The sequence below is a fragment of the Mchenga conophoros genome, linkage group LG14, assembly GCF_057382185.1.
Source record: "Mchenga conophoros isolate Kocher_MC1m ecotype Shallow Benthic linkage group LG14, M_conophoros_male_GT1.1, whole genome shotgun sequence".
NCBI classification, from domain to species: Eukaryota; Metazoa; Chordata; class Actinopteri; order Cichliformes; family Cichlidae; genus Mchenga; species Mchenga conophoros.
The window spans coordinates 13530409-13550356 of record NC_140539.1 but is presented as its reverse complement, the minus strand read 5'-3'; the positions used below and the strand labels follow the sequence as shown (position 1 = coordinate 13550356).

The following is a 19948-nucleotide window of genomic DNA, read 5'->3' as shown; positions in this document are numbered from 1 at the left end:
TACATGGGCTATACTCCATAGTATGGGAGAATAGCAAGAATGTTTTCAAAGTGAGCTTTAAATTTCCATCACTTTTATCAGTGCTGGCTGCTCAATGTAATAGAAAACAATAGAAAGATTCAGGGAGAAGGTAATCGGCTGCTGCATGATGAGCCAAGGGATCCAGGGGCTCCTTGACTAGCTAAGATAAGGCCGACTCATCCCACAACACCCACTGCCAGAGTTCAGGCTCATGGATTTTTCCACACTGAAGGGCACTGCCAGCTCACTGAGTTATCAAAAATTCCTTTCAGTAGAAAACTATACACACACCCCTAAACACAGAAAGACAAACAGAAGGTGGACAATAAGAAGACTTTACGTGAGACCAAACCACCACAAGTCTTAAATGACTGATTTTGTCTTCAGTCACTTGCAGTAAAGAACACTAAAAACACATTGCTGAGCACATTCATATTTAATGTCTCTCTTGAGTTGTGGGTTCACTTAATGGCCTGATCATTTGATATCTTCTCTCACTACCAGCTATCACAGCCAGACATGGCTAAGCTGCAAATTTAAATGAGGTCTCTATGGTTTATACAAGAGTTTCACCTGTTTTTGTATACTGCCTTTGCCATAGTTTGGGGTAAACAATATGTAGACATGGAACCATCGTGCAGAGACTGGTGGCCATGGTGGACCCCTTTGTATTAACTGAGCATCATTTAAGCACCAAAGTCTATCTGAGTATTGTTGCTGTCCCTGTTCATCCCGTTATGACTACAGCGTACTGGTCTCTGATGGCTGCTTCTAGTAAGATAATGTGCCATGTCACAAACTTCAATTCATCTAAAGCTTCTTCTTCCTCCTAGCGTTTTTCCCGCTCGGTTGCAGGGTCTGCTTTTCTGCAAAGTCGTCTCCACTTGGGTCGGTCAAGGGCGTCGGTCAGATCGGCTTCGATCTTCTTCACGTCGTCCTTGATTCGGTCCATCCATCTCCGCTTTGGTCTGCCTCTAGGTCGACGTCCTTGGGGGCTGAGCCGCAGTGTTGTTCTCACCACTGAGTTCTCATCGCTCCGTACCACATGTCCGTACCACCGCAGCCTCGCTTCTTGCATCTTATCTGTGATTGGCGCGATTCCCATCCTCTTTCTAACGTCGGTGTTCATGACGTGGTCCCATCGTGTTAGGCCTAGGCACCATCGCAGCATCCGCATTTCCATCGTGTGAAGGGCTTGTTCGTGCTTTGCGGTGGCTGGCCAGCACTCGGATCCATAGAGGGCGATGGGGCGCACTACACTCTTGTAGATCTTTGACTTGAGGCGATTGGGCATTCTTCGGTCACACAGGACGCCGGTGACTTGGCGCCATTTCATCCACGCTGCGTTGATCCTGGCTCGTACATCTAGTAGGATATCGCCGTCATTGCTGATCATCGATCCGAGGTATTTGAAATGAGGTACTTTCGCCAGATCTTCTCCATCGACGCTGATCGTGCCGTCGGTCTGGGGGCCAGCCTCTAAGTATTCGGTCTTGTTGGTGTTGAGCCTCAGGCCGAAGTCAGCTAGGCGAGTCTTCCACTGCTGCGTTTGGTATTGCAGTTCTATTCGCGATTCATCGGCCAGGAAGACATCGTCGGCGTAGAGAAGTGTCCAGGGATGGGGTGACTGGAGATCCGCCGTCGCAGTGTCCATGCAAAGGATGAAGAGCAGCGGGGAGAGTGCCGAGCCTTGGTGGACGCCCACATTGATGTTAAAGGGCGGCGATGTTCCCACTGGGCTTCTGACCACGCTGGTGACTTGTCGGTAGAGGAGCTTTGTCCAGTTGACGTAGGCTTCAGGAACTCCATGTGATCGCAGGGAGTGCCAGATGAGGTCGTGTGGGACACGGTCAAACGCAATTCATCTAAAGCTGGTTTCTTGAATTAGACAATGAGTTCACTGTGCTCATGTACATTTGGGAATGGGAAATTCAGGAATGCTTCCAGCACTGTTGTATCTATGTTGCAAAATATTAAGGCACTTCTAAATGTAAAACTGGGTCCTACCAGGCAGAATTGACTGGCTCTGAGGATTTTAATTCAGTCACCTGTGAAATTTTCGAATGATCGTAACAACACGATCCCTCCACCCTTTCTGGCATCATTTAGGGGACGTGTGACCTTCTGAAAACAGCAACTCAACATTTCCACGTCCATATGTCCAGCTCCTCTATAGAGAGCAGCTGCTCATACAGAACAGGCCAACAGCAAATGGAATCAATTAAAGGAATTATGTGGCGAGCTGGAAATGTTTTAAACAGCGAAGAAAAAAATCTCTTCAGAGTGACAGCAACAAACTGCCAACCTGATCTCTCTCTCTCTAACAGGATTACGACAGACAGCTCTCCTCCTCCACCTGATCTCTGCTCCTGTTTCTTTATGCATCTCTCTGCTGCTTCCTCTGATACTTTCAGACTTCATTTCTCCTTCTTATTCACCGCTTTTATTGCCCTCTCCCCCCAACATCCTCTTTCCTTTTCCCCTCCCCTCTACCCCATACTTTCTATCCCTCCATCCTTTTCTCCCCCTCTCTCTGACACACAAACTTGTCAACATGCTTTCTGTCACCTCCTGAGACCTGATATAAAGTCAGAGGGGAACAAAGGGACAGGAGCGATGACCCACGTGAATCACCACTGCTTATGCACGAGCACAAACAGCAGCTATATACTGACTACATTTCTAAGATGTACTGTGTTGTCGGACCTCTTCAAAATCTGCATTTCCAGTAATTCTGAAAATACAGATTCGTCCTTGACTTACACAACATAAGCATTCAGTGCATCACTAACAGATGAGAAAGTCCTGTGAATACTGCCCACAGCTTTTATGCACTTTTAGACTTTCCCGTCACTACTGGTACATCCTTTGAACTTCAAAGGAGTCATATGAATTTGCAATAATAATGCAGTTGTATCAAAATTATTGGTAATCCTTGATATCAGGCAAATGGACAAAAGCAGGTTTCCTATGTGACTGAACTGATTTATCAGTGTCAAATGATAACTGTTCCTAAGGCTTCAGTTCCACAGGCCTAGAGCCCATTTTCATATTCATATTCATATAAACAATTTTTATACAATTATACAAGCTTTATAAAAGCTTTTATGCTCACTATGAACAGTTTTACTGTTACAAGAGGCTTTAAGTATGTGTCATTGTCTTAGACTATCATCCTGGCATGAAAGCTTCCCCATTAAACAGCTGTCTCTAACTGCTAGCATTACCCTGATCTCTAAAAATATCCAAAATCAGTTTCTGTCCAGGTGTGAAATCCTAATGCAAATGAAGAGAGCATTTTATCTTTCATCTGCAGCTAATACAAAAGCATTATGGGCTAGTAATGAGCTAGTTAGCATGCCAAGCTAAATAGCTAAAACTATCTTACACATACAGTTTAATCATTACACTCCAGTATGCCCACCAAAAGATGCCACCCTTCAAAGAAAGAACCCTGGTCTGTAGATCCCTGGGCGCACTGCCTTGTGACGAAATTCAAACCCTGATGCTAGTGTAGCACATGATTTTCAAAATTAAAAACAATCTAGCACATAACAGCAGGGTGCAAGATGCTAGCAGGCTGGGCATACATGGAACATCATAACTAAGTGGCCGGCATAGTGTACAGAAACATCTGTGCCGAATACGGCCTGGAAGTCGCAAAGTCAAAATGGAAGATGCCCCCAAGGGTGGTGGAGAGTGACCGAGCTAAGGTCCTGTGGCACTTGCAGATACAGACGGGTGGAAATGATGGTGGCTAACCAACTGGACATAGTGGTGGTAGACAAACAGAAGAAGACGGCTGTAGTGATCAATGTAGCGGTTCCGAATGACAGCAACATCAGGAAGAAGGAACACAAGAAGCTTGAGAAGTACCAAGGGCTCAGAGAAGATGGGGAGGGTGAAAGTAACAGTGGTCCCAGTGGTAATCGGAGCACTAGGTGCGATGAGAGCTAGGCAAGTGGCTCCAGGAGATCCCAGGAACAACATCGGAGATCTCTGTCCAGAAGAGCGCAGTCTTGGGAACAGCTAAGATACTGCGCAGGACCCTCAAGCTCCCAGGCCTCTGGTAGAGGACCCGAGCTTGAAGGATAGACTGCCTGCAGGGGCAAGAGGGGAATTTTATATATATTTCCTGCTATGATTCACACAGAGCCTTTTTTGGGAATATGCCATTACCAGTAAAGGATATTTTAAATAATTTCCTAATGAAATATTCATACATCATTTAATTAAGACCTGATTTAACTAAACGTGCCCTGGACACAGGAGATCTGACAGGATGTATCTCACACATCCAGCTTCCATGTCATACTGTGTAGATCTGAACACAATTAGCGCTCATCTCTCATTAACATGCCCAGGCTGGTATTTTGTTTATTCCTGCCTGTTCAGTCAGCTGCACCCTGGAGAATGTCAGCTGTCTAACTAATGCTCATACTGGTAGATCCTCAATCCTGCCTTGACAGCATCCTGCACAGTCCCCTCTGTACACTGACCCTCCAGGAGGTTGAAATATTCACACACTGAAAATCCACAGCAGCTACAAACATGGCTGGCTTTGTGGCGAACCATTTCACCTTCGAATGCACCCTGTTCTTTTCCTCATACTTTCCCAGGATACTGCATTCACCTTCAGATGATCTACTGGGTTAAGTTCCAAATCCAAAGGAAAAATAACTGCAGTGAGGTTAAGAGCAACTTCAAGTTTTCAAGTTTTAGGTTTTGTTTTACTGATGCTGGTGGGTTTTATTATCCATTTCAGCAGATTCTCTCATCAGGGACTCTTCATGACTCTTCCACTCAATAACTGGATATAACAAGGAGATGCTGGAATCAATCAAAAACGTTATTTTAAAAAAAAAAGAAAAATTGATTTGCTGTCAGATATTGTTCTGAAACATATGTGGAGTGTGTGGGTGTTCATCTCGTGGTAGTAAAAGTCCCTTCAGGCATAAATTTTTTAGTATTTGGTATGTTGTTTATCTCAGCTGCTTTGGCATTTTTCTATCACTGAACACAAACAGATAATAACAGATGGAAGGGGCACAGTAAAGTTGCAGAGTAAAATCGATTTACTCACAATTAGCCCGAGGGAATCAGATGATGAAATTAAGGTGCACTCCTGAATCAGAGTAGGGTTGTTTGGTAATTTAATGAACTCCTTTAGATGTCACCCCCCAACGCTGCGTATAAATAATTCTTCATTGAATTAATCAATGGCCGCCCAAAAGGAATTATCAGAGAATTTTTGCGTAGGGCTTAATTCTGTCTGATAAGCTAGTGGCTGGAATAAGGTTGGATCCAGGAAAGGTGATCCAACTGTTTCTGGAGGGTAAAGCTTAAGTTCACTCCAAACAATGACACTTTGAAAAGGAAAGCATGAAAGAAGGAAGAACCCCTTCCAAAAAATGACCTTAGTCCTCCCCAGTTTGTCCTCACCAATAAAACTGCTCACATTGTTTCATTCGCAGCGTGAGGACAGGCAGGAAATGATCAGAGCTGTGGCTTTTGTTCTCGTTCCGTCCATAAATAAACACTTCTGAACCGAGACTCATTCGAGTTCACCGACAGTGATACTTTCTGCCAGGACTTTGAATAATTTAATAGCCTGCATTCCTCTCCTGACCAGATGTGTTTGTGAGGGAGAGAAAGGAACGGATACAAGTAACCAGAAGGAGGAATCAAAGGAGAGCATCAGCGAGTGATACAAAAACAGTGAGACAAAGTGGGACAGAGATAAAGAGTCCTCTGTTGTTGTGCTCGGTTTTCATTATCCTTCATTGTCGAGAACAATATGAGAGTGCTGCAGCGGGGAGCAGAAATTGGCCGGAGAGGGTGGACTGGTGATGCGTTTGCCATTGTTTTCTAAGTATTATTAACTCATTGTTTCACAGATCTGCAAGGGACATTATATTACCCTGCACAGTAGCACAATGTTGGTCTACTCAGTAATTTCCCAACCCTATAATTGGGTGTTCATTAAGCTACTTGCACATTAGTCCTTCCTGTGAAGACTACAAAAACAACTCGTCTCCGAAAGGAAGAAAAGGGAGAGCAGTCAGATAGCAAAGCAGGGATCTGTGAAACACTGGGAACAATTAAGTAGATTACACATTTTCCTTCATTGCTGTTCCAGATCAATCAAATGTGCTGTGGTTGAATCATTTATTAGTCATCAGTATATAATATCAGCCACCCTGTTAACTGCTCTGTTTCTATCTGGCCGTATGTGATGCAGCGCGCCAAAAGCTGGCCAGAAATGCAGACTGAGAATTTCTGCACACAAACAACAGCAATGATGCAATCAAGAAGTGGAAGAACTTTTTAGTGTTTCCAGTATTTGTTATCCCAACTTCCCTGTCTGCAAACATCTCAAAATTATATCTGTAGAATGTTTTTCTTCATCAGTTTCAGACGCCAAAACTGCAAATAAATAAGGCAACACTTTGCTCCAAATTCTCGTCCAGAAAACCTCTCGGCAATGACGGGAAACACCCGAATCAACAGCTGCTCGGGCCAGTCAGCCATTGAAATTTGCTCCCCCAGTGATGCTGGAGACTTCTCGTCTTTAGCATGCAGACATGGATTGTGATCACTTGATGTTTTCCTTTTCATTAGAGGTTTAGTCATTTATGACATCCCACAACTTGATCCATTTGCAGATTTACTAAACTACAATCAGTCAAATAAAAAACACAACAAATTAAATCTGCTATTTGCAAATTTTGAAATTTGAAAAATAGTAAATAGAAAAAAAATGTATTGAATTAATTAACCGAATTATTGCAACTACAAGACTAGTCTTGCAGTATCTGCTGCACCTGAGTGCTGGAGCGGTTAGTGCAGATCCATTTGCATATTAGGCCCGCGCATACTAGCAAAAACAAAGATGGAGAATTCAGTCGAACCATCTAAACCACTTAGCTGTCTTAGAGTTGCAGCTGGGCTCGAGCCAATCCCAGCTGTCATAGGGTGAAAGGTGGAGCACAATCTGGATAGGTTGCCAGTATTAGAATTATGAGTCATGGAGAGAGATTTCATGGAAATGAAAAAGCCTTCGAAATATTTGCTTTTGCTGATCACTGATGAGTTTTTCTTGGGGTTCAGTCAGTGAGTAAAGGTCTTTTTTTCTCCCCCTCAAATCAGATCAGTTTTGCCTTTCAGTGGAAATAAGCAGTCCATTCTCTCTTCAGCTTTTTGGCAGCCAGAGATGAAGAAACAGACAGATACAGTGTGACAGCGCAAACTGTAGATTTATAGATGTGCCGTGACAGTGACAGCTTCACCGACAGACACATTAACTTGCTCGAGCCCCGAGGGAAAGCTCCTCATGTTGTCTGAAAAACAGCCCACATTCGACACCACAGGGTAGCACTTTAACAATACAGCAACACGTACTCAGCTGAAATTATTGCAATGGTTACTTTATAGATTTGAGATCAATAAAAATTTCTATAATTCATGTACGATCTTTGTGAAAGCCTGTGTCCTAAAAAAAAAAGAATTGCAAAGCAAATGGAGGAGTAACTTTTCAAACTGAGATTTTATTTAATTTTTTTACATGAGTGTGTTTATGTGTGACTGTGCACATTTAAGAGTCAGTTTGAGCCGTGATATTCCTCTGCCGTGTCAGATTTCAAGTGCGTCTGTGTTTCTGTGTTTGTGTGCTCACTCAAGTTTTGCTATAGCAGCACTGAGGCAGCAAATTAAGCAGCTCCCGCTTGGGTAAAGATCACAGGGACAATATTGGCAATCTGAAGTGAACAAGTGGCACCTTTGGCCTTTCGAAGTCACAATTAAAGAAAACTCTTTCCCACTTTATTTTGCCGTGGCTTTGATGTGTTATGGGGAGCAGAGGCCGTTGATTAAAGGTCACAATTATTTCCTTCTTTTTCCTTGGAATTTCTTTTCCTTTCCTTACATATTTATATTATGTACAAAACTCTTCAGCGACCCCTCATTTCTATTTCGCTTCCAGGACACCGACAATACAGTAATTCTCCAGGCTTTCTGGAGGTCTTTCACCTTTTTCTTTGGACACTGGCTGCTTTTCATAGATTTTCAGTCCAGTCTTAGTACCACCATTTTGGAAGTTATCTCCTCCTACTTAGGGACCTATCTTGACATAAATACCATATTTTTCGGACTATAAGGTGCACTGGATTATAAGCTGCACTCTTAATGTATGGGTCTGTTTTCATACATAAGGCACACCAGATCATAAGGTTCATTAAGAAACAAAACAGTCAGATGAGTCAAACTTTCATTCTTCTTGCTTCCTCCACTTCTGTACCATTGATTCATTAATGTTGAATTCTCTCGCTGCTCTATTACTGTATTGTTGCAGTATATTAATGACTAACCTCATATTGTGGATGGGTTGTCTCAGTTGTTCTCCTGACTGAAGTTTGGTCCCTTTACAGCATCCTGCCAAGCGATTGGATTTATCCTTAACCATCAGGAACCGTCATGTTAAGTTTTATCGAGTGGAAAAAAGTTGGCGTTCATCCTCCAGCTTTACTGTGTTTATGTTATGCTAACATAGCTGTGTCGCTAGCGCTCACGTAGCACATCATTATATACCAGCTAGCCCAACTTCAGTAACCCTACAAACATCACTGCTGTTTAGTTTTCTGCCTTCATTTATGTTGGAAGTGATAGCAGAGCTGTACGTTTTAATTTGTTCAGAAATCTCTCAGTCAGAACATGCTATATCATGTTTAGGTGGAAACTAGCGAGCTAACGTCCTGCTAACTCTGTTAAATTTAATACATTCTGTTTTCATGGATGCCTGGATGTTAAACTTATTTGTTACACCTGGTAAAGCAGCAAAGCTGATCATTTTATTAAAGATGGAAGAATTTAGACAATTTTTAACTCTCAGTGTTGCCGCAGTGCTCATTTGACTTTGGGACCTGAAGCTAAGCTTGGACCCAGATTACTCCGCGAGGCTCCTGACTACGGTAGCCGTAGTGCTCCGACAATCCATCAACCGGTGCGGCTTCATAGCTCACCAAAGTCGTATTAAAATATTTTTGGACAGATTTTTGAGCAGCATGTACCACATAAAATCGGTTTGAGGTCAGTAAGCACAACCAGAATTCATACATAAACCGCAGAGGATTATAAGGTGCACTGTCGATTGTTGAGAAAATTAAAGGATTTTAAGTGCGCCTTATAGTGCGGAAAATACAGTTGTCCCTAAGGCACTATGAGTGCCAACATCTATTTGGCATATAAAATACTTTATACAAATCACACAATCATTGGACAGTTCCGTTTATCAGCAATAGAAGACTTACAGAACAAAGGGGTTCGCTAGTTGATGGAATTACAAGCAAAGATATGAAAACCGGTCCAAATTATGAACATCAGATTTTCAGCCACCAAACAATAATATCTGGAAAGTATCTGATTGGGAACAGCTTCATTTTTCAGCACAACACTGGAAATGCAGTAAAAGCATACCTGGATAGAAAACCATACGATGGAACACAATCAGTCATGGATTGGCCTCCCCAGAGCCGAAGAACAAAGATTGTCATACCAAATATTGACTTTCAAGCTCATTAGAATTGTACAAACTCTGTTTATCCCTTACATATTTCAATAAATCACTCCACCAGTTTCTCTTTTCCATAGAAATGTGTAAAGAAATGAAGTCGTGGCTCAAGACTTTTGCACATTACTATAATTCATCACTTCCACGAATTGTTTCCCCAACAAGAACAGTAAAAATATTCAGATTTTTAAAATACTGCAAAATGTTGTAACCTTTAAAGTCATTGTCTTGAAGCTCGTTTTGAAATAGACTTGTTCTTTGAAGCTACATTCACTGGATCATATATACTGATGCCAGAGATGAAAGAGAGCAGCTTCTTTGACTAAAAAAAAGCCCCCCAGAAGATCTTTTTTTCCATAACTCATAAAATATTTTCGTAAGTAAAAAAGGAAATAGAAGAGACCGTATCTGCAGTTCTACCTTTGAAGCTGCAGGAAGCCAGCTAAACCGCCTTACACTAATCCAGGTAGATCCTTCATAATACCTCTTTGTGCTAAACAGTTACCGCAGTCATCAGCCATACACTCAATCCAGCCTCCTTACAGGTCACACATGTATGCTGTGAAGGTCCCTGAAAAGAGCAAAGAGCATAATCCATCCTGTGCTCAAAAGATTGCAGTGCTTACTGTTTGTCTGGTATATGATACTTACATTTATTAAACATGAAATCTTTGCAGTTTCTAACAATGTTTGAATTACAATGTGGTTCATAATGTAAGCTCAATATTTCTTTATTACCACAATCTAATTTTCTTCTGAGACTAAAAGTGGAAAAGTTTCAAAAACTGCTTCTACTTTTCTATTATATATGTTGCTTGAAATTGGGGCACATTTATTATGTAATCAAATTTTTGACACTCATAGCCTGCAGGGAGCTGCGAAGGGCACCACAACAACATGTCATGTGACAAAAACCAAATGTGAAAGATGGAAAAAAAAGAAAACTTTCCCCAAAGTCTGCACTTGGCCTCAATCTGCTTGTTTTCTTGTGTAAATCCAAGCAGACTCTAACACTGCAAACAGTGCGATGTCTGCGAAAACATTCCCTACAGCCTGCCACTTGGGCTCAAACACAGAAAGTAAAAGCTAATGACCAACAATCTGCACTGTAACCAGTATCCCAGTGAAAACTTTAGGCTTGTGACCGCAAAGAGAAAAAGGTCTGTTCTGTAAAACAATAATATAAACATGTAATTGTGAGCTATAGAGACAGGCATTTCAGTCTTTAATGTGCCAAATCAAACGTCTTCTTTAAAAGATGCACATACTTCCTGTGTAGTCAGTAGAAGCACTAATCCATCTTTTGATTTCTGCCACACAAGTTGCAACATGCGCACATTTATCACGGCGACGTGAGGTGAGAAGGAGAGTGAATCTTCAGCATGAGTGACTGCTCGCCTGCACAGCAAGCTCAGAGTCAGCATGTACTTAACTTGGTACTCTCCTCTGCATAACACCGTACCTACTGTTAACACTGGGGAGGCGGTCACATTGGGTGCAATCACCTGGACAGGCTCCGGAAGCAGGAACGCGCTTGTATCATTTTTTTCAGACACACAATCTAGTTTCAAAACTGCATCACAAAACAAATGACAGACTACACTGTTGTGTAGGAATCCTAAAGGTTACTTGTGGAGATGTCACCAGCCAGATTCGACACCAAAATACTGAGTACTTGTTTTTGTTTGGTCCATAGCATAGCTAATGAGGTGGGAAGTCTTCAGACAAAAAACAACAAGAAGAGCAAAAAAGTTGGGAAGAAGAAGGTGAGGAAGAGGAAAAGGCACAAGATGAAGAATAAGAACATGAAAAAAAAGAACAAGAAGAAAACGATGAGAAATACAAGAACAATAATAAGAGGAAAAACTACAGGTGGAAGACGGCGATTAGTGCAGGTGCTGTGAAAACGCTGCTAAAGCCGTGTCTGCTTTGGAAGTATCCTGCATATCGAATCAAATTGGGTATCAAGAATCACGTAACTGGTCCACTGGTACTACATTTCTGGTATTGTGACAGGGATTCGGTACACGTCACCGAATAACCTTGTCACAAAGCCTTAAGACCAAAAAGTGTGTAGCTGTCAAAAACATGCAAGGCCTGCACTGTAACAGTGACTTAACTACTTTATGTAAAACTGACAGCTAATGGCAAAACACACAGCAGAGACAAATAAATTTAAATATGAATACGAATGCCATGAGGGCTGGGTTTCTCCCCTGCACCACCGGGCATTAAAAAGCCAAGAGCCCAAAATACAAATAACTGCTGAGTCAGTGAGATACACAGTAGCAGGTTAAGTGTGCAGTGTTAAACCTCTGTTATGTTTCGCATGCTGCACACTGAGCAATGCATGTGACTGTCTACAACCATGAGGTTCAGTGTAACGCATGCTAGTCTACACAGGGATGTGAATAAAAACCAACCATGTTTGCCTGAATGTTTCCAATTTAACCGGCGAGGCACAGGGAGTCACTACTGCAAGGAAAAAACAAATGATTGCTGCATTGTTCACAAAGCTTTGATATATACACACACAAACATACAAGCAGGCGCATACACCCACAGCACAGCCGCACAAATGCTGGAATCCTCAGTGGAGGAACATCAAACAACAACAGGTACTGTTAGAATATGGCCAAATGCACTCACCACACTCATGAGGGTCGATCAGATCTCCTTTGTACAGAGAGGTTAGACTGCTCTCTCGCTCTCTCTCTCTCTTCCTTTGTGTTACTTTTTTTTTTTTTTTAAAAAGGTCCCCACGCTCATGCTGTGTGTATCGCTACAACCTCTTGTTGAGGCTCAGGTAGAGGGTATTTCGTTAGTGTAGTATGTTTGTGTGTATGTGAGCTCAAGTGTGTCTTAGTGTGCCTAATCCCTGCTGAGTAGAGTGGGTGCTAGGCAGCAAATGCTCACTGGAGAGTTGGAAGCACAAAGCATGGGTTCAAATGAGATTATATGTGTCGATGGCCTGTTTTCTTATGGTTTTGTCGAGGGTCCTTGTAAACTCCACAGTCTGGCATTGTGAAACTATTAAGTTGCAGTGATACAGATTAAGCCACAGTGGTAGTCTACAGTGTCATCACCACATCATCTGCATGCAAGTGCTCACTTATTAATAATCATACTATTACACTTTTTCAAGCTGCAACTGCATGCCCACTCATGTCCACATGTATTGATCACACTCTCCTGTGACTGAACAGTGTGGGAGGCGAGGGCTGATGATTATTTCACGTTAAATTAGATGAGCAGTAACAGAATCACAGCATGCAAGGCTGAGCAAACTGCAGTGCTGAAAACGGCCACTTGAGGCCTGCTCCAAAAGTTATTCTCTATTAGACTCATATTGTAAACATCTGTTTTTGTTTATTGCTATAAGCCTATATAATTACTTGTAGTGTCCAGTAGAGGGCTCTGGCGCTTAGTCACCGACAAGCTGCACTTCCAGCTAAGACCGGAAATTCGAGGACTTGTGGTGCATGTGTGCCAGAATGCAGCTCTTAATGAAGGGTAAAGCGGCGTGATACCAGACTGTGACTGAATTAACACATTGCAGCCCTTAGAAGGTGGCGCGAGGTACATGTTTTAATTGCTAAGTTGATATTTCGTTGATTTATATTTGAGTTTGTATTAATAATAAGCATCTAAGAAGATGTGTTTTGTTTTTTCTGTTTAGTTTTTATGGTGCACCTCAGCACTGTTAGATTCTGAATGGAAGTAAAAACACTGCACCCGTCGAGGTTCTCTCTATTCCTTCCTTGGTCTGGGGGACTGCTACACATATGTTAAAAGGCCCAAAATGACACGATTTGCAGCATGACTAATTTTTTAATAACTCCAACTGTATTAGACCTTAAAGTGGTGCATGTGAAGTCAGTTTGAATGACAGGTGGGTTTTGAATAGGCTGCTAGCTGTCTGCTAGCCTTCAGCTAAACTAAGTCACTAAAATGGCTGGGTCAGCTTTGCCTGTGGCTTTGGTTGCTTTCGCAGATTCTGCAATGCAAATAATATGTCTTGCTGTGTGATTAATGTAACTGCATTTTCCAGTTTTCATGGTTAATATTCTAGTATCTAGTCTACTATAGTCACATTGGCTGCATCCGTCTTTTATATACAGTCGATCATAGCCGGCAGGAAGTTCTGAAATAAAGCTTGAAAGTCTGTACTTACCTTGTAATTATTTAGCTTCTCCTAATGGTAAATGGCCTGTATTTGTATAGCACTTTTCTAGTCCCTAAGGACCCCAAAGCGCTTTACACAACCAGTCATCCACCCATTCACACACACATTCACACACTGGTAATGTGCTGGGGCTGAGCACATAATCGTGCTGCAGTGTTTGAGGACACAAATGTATTTGTGCAACAGTTGTGTGTGATGCACAACTGTTGTTGGAACATATTTTATGTCTTCACTTTAATTTAAACATCTGAATTGTTCCAAAGCTTCAGATTTTGAAAAATACTGCTCCATGCTTTTAGTCAGCCTTCAGTTAGTGACACAGAAAGTTTTGGCAAAGTGTTGTGTTACTTAACACGTGGCTGGGTAAATGAGTGGGCCACCATGAGATCAGACACATTATTAAAGTAAGCCAGTGGTAATGGATCTCTCAGACTACTGATTAATGTCCAACTTTACCTGCTACAGTGCTTTTACAATGGCTTCATTATTAAAAAATAAAAACAAGTGTTTACATTTTGTTCCTTGTTCAGCTCTTCAGGTCAAAAAATTCCTAAAGAACTCACTGAGATACTCCAGGACATGAACACGCACACAAACAGATGCACCATGAAGGTTTAAGTAGATTAGTGGGTTGCACGATGAGCCCTTAACAGTACTACTCCTAGACAGAGAGGCCAGCTACACAGACCAGCAAGCCCCAACTCTGAAGCGATGCCAAATAGTACTAATGCTGTTAGGGATGGCAATAACCTAAAGGGGGTAGAGACAACCTTGTGAACAGACGGTTAGCTTGCTGAAAAAAACCCAGATTTGCTCTCTGAGCTCTCACAAAATCAGCCTGTGTCTTTTAAAAAGGGCATTTATTCATTGGTTTAGAAAAAGAAAGCATGCACATTAAAAATCCTTCTTAACAGAGCAACCTTTTTTTAAGTATAACATAAAACCTGATTAGTTTTCTTTTCCTTAATTTGAAGTGTTTGTTTAAATTTTCTATGTAGTTGGAAATTATCTGAGTGATGTTGTGATGTTTACCATTTTTATTTCCCAAGAAACTGAAGCCCAGAACTTCCAACCTAGTGAGGTCTGTTAGCTAATGGTGCATTTGCACAAACAGCCAAAGGACTGTGAGAGCAGCTACAGTGAGTGAAGGTTAAACACAAACACAAAAATACCCAGGGGCTACCCACCACTACCATATGCTTGGCCCAAGAGCAGCTGGGTTTCTTGAGTATCACACAAATTCAGCTGCTGCCCTAGAGCGTGCCTTAATTTGCTAGATTTTACCAATGCATTTAAAAGCACTTTTTTCTTTTTGTATTTCCAAGTTTTAAACATTTTATTCAAGAGGTGCAAAATAATTGATTGCACAAAAGAGAGTCAACAGCTGCTACAACGCATGCTTATTACAGGCTCAATCAGCCTGAATTTGTTCTGCAACTGCAAGATGACCAAAAGTTCAAAATCAGAATTTAAATAGTTATTCATTCTACTCTGAGTCTAGTCTTCATTATCAGTTAAGTATGCGCATATTAATCCCTCATAAAGATTTATTCAAAGACACTCTCTCCCTCTCACACACATATACACACACAGCACCACTAGATAACAGCCAGTGGCTAAGGACAAGATAAATTAAGTTCCTCTTGCTTCTTTAACAGCAAGCAAAGGGACAAGAATAAATTTAGGAGGGTAATTCTGTAAACACTCTGTCTGTGTACTGGAGAAAACCAAAGATAAGCTGCCAGTTGTTTTTGATGTCAACACGCTTACAAGAAAAGAAAAAGAAAAACTCTCCTGTCATGGTTGAGTCACATGTTGTTCTGTGGCTTCTTTGCCACAGAGGATACATAACATGTTTTCTGTGGCTCAGTTCAGAGGCTAAATTCCCCTGCAACTGCTAAAATACACACAGATGTGCAGAGATTAATTGGGCGTAAGTAACCCTTGTTGACCCTTCACTTTGGTCGTGTTTGACCACTGGGACTGCTCTGTCCACCTTTCAAAAAAACCAACCCTTTTTCTTACTCACAATGTGACCGAAAAACTGTGAAAAGGATGAAATTATGAAGGCTTTTCATGCCCCTGTATTCAGCGATTAAAATTCAGTTACCATATTGTAGTCACCGGGGTTTATTTGACACGCTGCAGCATATAAACATTCACACAAAATCAGTGCATCATTCATTTGTGCACCACTCTCTTCGGCAGTTTCAAAATGATATTTTACAACCACATTCGGCCAAAATCGGGCTTCAGAGTTCCACAAAGCCACGCTTCTCAAAGGTAAATTTATCTCTGGGCCACTCTTATCTGACAATCCAAATGGGAGCATGTGTCAACAAAGAGGACATGTTGTTCTGCCATTTCTCTGTTATTCAGCCTTTATCTAACCAGACGGGTCCATTAAGATTGTTTTGATATGTGATTGATCCGTTCACAACACAGATTCAAGTTTGGCTTTTCTTTCCTGTGAAATAAATGGGATTTGGGAAGAAGGAACCAGACCCCGTCATCCGCTTCATCTGCAGCAGCCATCACCCACAGTCTTTTGCTGCTAAGAAAACCTATCAGACATCTGTCTTTGGCCGCCTGGAGGGCCGGCACACGGAGACGGCAAGAAAGTTAGAGGAGTGATAATGAAGAAACAAGGACAGGAGCTAAGAGAGAGTGAGAGAGACAATTGAATATCTGGGGAAGAGGTTGAAAGGGAAAAGGGACTGTAATGTTTGCGTCTTTCCACTGCATTTCCCATCTGCTAATCAGCATTTTAACTCTGATTTTTACTTTATGAACCCTAATAACGACCCATAAAATGCGCCTCTCTGTCACTTCCTTTACAGTAAATGTTGGGAAAACTGATAGCGGAAAACTTGGTGGTATGTGCTGTGGAAAAAGCCTTAATTTTTCACTTAGAAAATGGGAAAGTAGGTGCAGAAATTCACTGAAACGTGTGCAAACATACATGGGAATACAGTATATATGGGGCAAATCTCGCGGCCTATGTCACCTCTACTCTACTTGCGGCCCGCATAATGACATGAAGAAATATTTTTTGTAATTATTATTCAAAAAATGACCGACCAGAAGCATGTAAAGCATGTGGAGATGGAGGCATGTAAATATAATAATAACCACTGCAGCCAAGAAGAGTGCCTGACGAGCCCAGTTGTAAGTAAGCGATTAAGACTCGACTGTACACCGTGTTCGTGTTTTCCTCCGAAACAATAAGTTCCGTTGGAGCAGCCTTTCAACGCCTCTCTCTGTCTCTCGCTAGCAAAGTTGACCAAGACAACAAAGTAAAGCTAGTTTTCGGCAACAAGCTCGATACAGAACCCAACGTATTAGCCAGAGGTCCCTTTACTACGGTTCGGAGACCTGTTTTATATACGCGTGGAATAGTTTTCTATACGAGATCGCTCCATAAAGTGCAGCCTTACCTAATGTCCACCCTACTGTTACTCATTTTATATTAAGATTTAAAAATCTAGTTGGTATTGGTATGGCGAGTAGCCTTCAGTAATAGTAATAAATCAAACAGCATTAGTACATTCATGTAGTTGTTTAAAGCATGACAATATATTAAGTAATCCAAAGTATTCAGAATACGTTACAAAATACATTTTGGGGCATGTATTCTGTAATCTGTAGTGGAATACATTTTAAAAGTAACCGCAACATAAACGACAGTGAACAGCTTGTAGAACTGGAGGAACCTATATAGATGATGGTCGGAAGGAGCATGTTTGGAGGCGTGGTCCCACTCCTGAAATCTCCAATACAAAATTCAGCAATTTATCATGTATAGATGTCTGTAAACTATAATGGATGTTACGTGCAAGATTTAAATGTCGAGTTCACCAAATTTCACTTACTGAGCAGTGTGTCCGTACCTTTCAAACTAATCTCTCACCTTCATCTCGTCTCCTCTCTTTTGTAACATTTTGAGGCAAACAGCACAGAAAACAGTTTGAGACTTTGATGAAATTTGTTCAGTCTTTTTTTTAAAAAATTGCATTTGAAATGATCTGCCACATAAAAAAAAGACGAAGAAAAAGAAGAAAACACATCCTTCATTTGTCTTCGCTTCAGTTCCCTCCAGAACTTTATTTATATCTGTACCCTGAACACATCACAGTGAAGAGAGGAAAGTGGGGTGTGTTGAGGATGGAAGCAGACTTTTGGATGGCATTATGTTGTTAGTGCAAAACAAATACAGTATCCCCATGCTGTCATTGGATGCAGTGCAATGCAAAAGAATTAACTTATGTTAACGCTACATAAGGGAGTTTATTCGTTGCTATCGGTTAACTCTCATTTACTGTCTTGTTTTGTCGTTATTGAGACATTAAAAACAGGAATTTAGACAAATGTATGATTTTTCATAAGGGAAATATCTGCTGCTATACATTTAAACCTTTTCAAGGTTTCAAGGTTCTTTTCAAGAAACAGGTGAACTACAACTAACCTGGACAAATGCTGTATACAGTGTGCAATTTTTACTCCTTCGTTCATGGGGGTTGTGTTTGGTCTGTTTTCTTCCCTCAACTGGAACCAGAAAATCTGAGCCCGAGCTCCAATGACCTCTGGCCCACAGCATGTTTCTTGTCACTGCCTTTGATACTCACAGCACTTTTTTCTAATTTACAAAATGTTTTGGCTCTCGGGGTGCTTGTCAGCTCGTCAGTGTGCACTTTCTGCTGTCGCATGCTGTCACTCAGCTCTCGCACTATGAAAAGCTATCGCTGCCAAGTGGCCAATTTGGTTCCAGAACTGCCTCTGCCCCTAAATGACACCGAGCATTATCATTTAGGAAATGAAAGAGGTGTGTTACAGGTGAAGCTAATTGGATAGATAAATGAGATGCTGGCTGGTGAACGGTACCTCTGAGGGTAAACGGGGGGGAAAATTGCCTTTAGGCTTAATTGTTTGGATGCAGTGAACCAGGAAGGAGTCACTTATCAGATCACAAACTTATCAGGCAAACTTGGTGATTTATAAAGTGAAACAAGCACAAAGGTGAGCAGATGACTGTAATTTTTTTGTAGATGTATTTAGGCAGTTAGGGAGCCACTATGAATCCACCCAGCCAACCAAACAGCACCACAGCAAGAGGTTGAAAGTGGGGTTGAAGAAATAGATAAAAATACAAAGTTGACATCTCAAACATTCAGATCTCTAAAAGACCTTAGGAAAGGTAACTGAAGCTTTTGTGAAAAAAGAAAAGTGTGTAGGTTGAATTGTTTGCCATTTAACCAAAAAACTGAGAGCAGCTTTCCTTCGGCCTGAAATTCCTGAGCGAATGCAACCCCTCACCTCTTACAGCCTATTGCTCCCTCTTCCTTCTTTGTTAACCCACTCCAATTTTGAACTTCAGAAGCTCCATGTGTCTAAAGTATTGGATGTTGCACAAAATACTACCACAGAGTAACTTTTTACTATATGCGGTTTTGTGCAAAAGTCTTGAGACACCCCTTCTTTTCTTTACACTTTTCCCCCAATAATCCAGACTTCGGGATCTGGCTGAAAGTCTTTCGGACATTGGCTGCTTTTTTCACTCATTTTCAGTCCAGTTGTTGCACCTGCCATTTTCAAAGCTATGTTAATATGTGTTAAGTCACTTAACACTGACCTATAAAATATTCAAGTATAAAAAGGTACCGAAGTCAAGGAATGAATACATAACAAACAACTTAGCAACAAACCAATTTAACCTCCTAAGACGCAAACTGTTTCATGGCATGCAATTTTAATTTCTCTTTGCTATTTGGCTTCATAGTGTTCAATAGAACACTATAAAGTCACAATTGAGTAATGATGTGCAAAACTCTTTATTTGGTGTCTGAACACAGCAGCATTTTTCCTGAGTACAAAAACAAAATGAGAAACAACAGTTGCGACCCTTCGAGCAATATGGCTCGTTTGAAAGCCATTTGAAAGAGCACAATTTAGTGTTGCAGTCTAGACAACCCAAACTGTGATGTCCCCATATGTGGACGCCGGGTCCTAGGAGGTTGAAGAAGAGTTTTGAATGTCCATCAAGAAACCTGGAGAACTAAAATGAAAAGAAACCTTCAATAAGATAGTTCAGACTGTGTTAAAGAACAAAGTTGATCATACCAAATATTTAGTTAGAACTGCACAAACTCGGGGTGTGTTGAGCAGGTGACCACATGCTG

At 41.4% G+C, this 19948-nt stretch overlaps 1 protein-coding gene across 3 annotated transcripts in view; it reads right to left on the bottom strand.

Annotated features, from left to right (window-relative positions):
* sphkap (SPHK1 interactor, AKAP domain containing) overlaps positions 1–12440 on the bottom strand; it is a 128290-nt gene extending 115850 nt beyond the window's left edge. For 2 of the 3 annotated variants that reach the window (XM_085245394.1, XM_085245395.1), the window contains exon 1: positions 12236–12439. The gene's annotated coding sequence lies outside the window, so the exon portion shown is untranslated. Of the gene's footprint in view, positions 1–12235 lie in introns of all 3 variants that reach the window. The other variant, XM_085245391.1, reaches the window with a different exon arrangement.
* Between the last annotated feature and the right edge of the window lie 7508 nt (positions 12441–19948).